This window comes from Chamaea fasciata, unplaced genomic scaffold (genome assembly GCF_029207755.1).
Source record: "Chamaea fasciata isolate MVZ Bird 193981 ecotype frontalis unplaced genomic scaffold, bChaFas1.0.hap1 SCAF_3, whole genome shotgun sequence".
Classification (NCBI taxonomy): domain Eukaryota; kingdom Metazoa; phylum Chordata; class Aves; order Passeriformes; family Sylviidae; genus Chamaea; species Chamaea fasciata.
The window spans coordinates 64,211,528-64,214,161 of NW_027094088.1; the positions used below are offsets into that span (position 1 = coordinate 64,211,528).

Genomic DNA, 2,634 nt, shown 5'->3' on the forward strand with positions numbered 1-2,634 from the left:
CATCAGTGTCAGTGAGGGATGACTGGAATGGAAACTCAGTTTCTAGTATAGCTCCAAGATATTGAGAAATGTGATCCCAAGAAAAGCAATGATATTTTCAGAAATGCATAGCTCCTACCATTCCCTGTGAAGTTAAATTCTGAATTGTAAAATGAAGAAAGCAGGAAACAAAACAATAGAATATTGCATACTTGAGTCATGTATCCACTAGACTTGTAAGATTTATATAACCATAATTCCAGAATTTAGGATCTATTTAATGATATTTTTTTAAACAGTGCAAGGTCTAACTTGGTTATTCAGAATAAAAATTCCTTTTAAAACCAAGTTTGCTCACATTCATACAAACAGCAAAGATTCTGAATGATCAGAATCAGTTTAGAAAATGGATTTGAATGTCGCTATGAAAAAAAAGTTTCAGTGTAATAGTTTCATGTTCACCAAATTCTGTTTGCCAAATTTAGTGCAGAGGTTTTAGTGTTTACTCTCTTTATCCTCTGTGAGATAGGATTAGGAGAAAAGCAAAGCAGGCTCAAATCTTAAAGGGTACAAAGATAGTTTTATTAACACACAGTAAATGAAGAAAATGAGAATCAAAATGAAACTCTCAAAACACTCCTCCTCCTCCACAAACTGTTCACTTTCCCACAAACAACATAAAGAGACAAAACCTGTGATTTTTCAGTCAGTTCCACCATTTAAAAATAATCTTTCATCAGTTCTTTGTGAGAGGAGTCTCTCTTAGAACTTCCATGGAATTTCCCCACTGACAACATAGAACAGTTCACTTGTGGGTCTTAACTCTCACAAAAACAGCTGCCTGGAAACCTGCCTTTGTGAAGTCCCTCCAGTTAGCAGCTTTCCCAACATTGCATATGGGTCATGTCTGCTTATTTTAGGCTATCATTTAAGGATGCCTCTTCTAGTATACAACAAAGGTTCTCTTCTTCTATTTCCAAAAATCATCTTCATCTCAAGAGAGGCCTTCATTTTCCCTGGGAGCAAAGGGCTTCACATCACTTTCTCTCTGTCTTTCTCTGTTCAAAGTTCTCAATGAAGTCTCAGTTATATCAGTCCACAACTTTAACTAGAGCTCTGCATCCCACTAAACAGCATTCATATGTTACAGGGAAAGTTAGTCCATTCTCCATGGTTTCACAAGAGAAGTCCAGCCAAATGACGCAACTCCTCACTCCTTTGTCCCATTTAGGACTTTCACTCTCTCTTCACTGACTTCCGCCTCATGCCATGTCTTCTCTATGTTCATTCTGTCCCTTTCCTCTCACTCAGAGGAGGGTTAGGGCTTTGGAAGTTTCATCTGTGCAAGGAAAAGAGTTAATGTCTTGCCCAGGGCCTGCAGTGGTCACATGATCTCTGTCAGGCAGCGGCCTCTCACACCAAGGGATTTTGATCCAGGCTCGAACAGGCTGGGCTTTCCCACCCCCCTCTTCTTCCTCTGCTCGGGAGTCACCAGAGAGGGAGAGGGAGCTCAGCCCCCTCAGCTTAGTCAGAATGTTTTACAGCCATTAGAAACCAATCCGGGCTGGGACGGGCCATATTCTCATCCCCTCCTCTGGCCCGGGAGTAACTGGGCCAGGCAGGCCTCCCATGAAAAGCCCGGGCCTGGGAAGGTTGGGCTTGTCCCGGCCCACCCCGCAAGAAAGGAGCCAGGCTGCCTTCTTACCTCTTCCAAGGCCGGAAGGAAAAGAAATTTTCCTGGGATTCTCCTTATTTTTAAACCTGTGTGACCCAGAGGTGTATCCCTATATTTAATTGGTTAATCTGGCTGGCAATTTCAAAGCCAGCCACTAATTGGTTTTTACCATCTGTGCCAAACCAACACATGCAGCTATGGTCAAATCAGGGAAAAAACAAGATACTCTATAAGGACTAGGGAAAAACACCTTTGAAAAAGTTACAATACTTTTCCTATAAATGAGAAATGTAACTTCATCTGAATTAACATGTAGCTTTTTCCAAAGGGGATTTGAGAAGTAGGTGGGATTCAAGGAAGGATAGTAAGAATTACACAAAATGGACACAATCTTCTGAGGAGTGATTAAAAACAGTAGGTCTCTACTCTAGGACAAGTAGAGTGCAAAAGAAAACAGCAATATTTATTAAAATCAGTACTGTAACAAAGAAAGTTTAGCAGTTCCTCTCACAGTAACATGGGTGATCCCAAAAATAAAAATAAAGCTGATTCAAATTTCTTTTTTTAATATAATGTAACATTTTGAAAATAATTTGCAGCAGAATGTACAAACAAAAGTTTAGAAAGGTTCAAGGAACACCTGAATATTAGTATAGACAACAGGGGTAGTTCAAGTAATGAGAAATGCTAGAACGTATCTTTGCTATTGCAAATTAAATAAAGCTTAATATTTCCAGGCTTAAACCAATCCATCTAAAAGCGCAGGCAAGTGATGAACAGTACTACAAGTTATTCTATTCTGCCTCCAAGGAGTTGTGATGCTTCCCAAACCAGCTATTTGTGCTAGCTGTTGTTGACAGAAGGACGCTCAAGACAAACCTCAGCTCAATAAAATCTGTCCATTCCTACACTCACATAAAATTACCAATCTAGGAAACAACCTTTTCTCACATAATTATCAATATTTCTACATGTATAAC

The 2,634-nt window shown here is 39.6% G+C and overlaps 1 long non-coding RNA gene across 1 annotated transcript; it reads right to left on the bottom strand.

Annotated features, from left to right (window-relative positions):
* Positions 1-547: 547 nt before the first annotated feature.
* On the bottom strand, positions 548-1,772 carry LOC136287759 (uncharacterized). Its single transcript, XR_010720309.1, has 2 exons — positions 1,685-1,772; positions 548-1,318 (listed from the first exon to the last, which is right to left on the bottom strand). It is a non-coding gene; the product is annotated as an uncharacterized lncRNA (long non-coding RNA).
* Between the last annotated feature and the right edge of the window lie 862 nt (positions 1,773-2,634).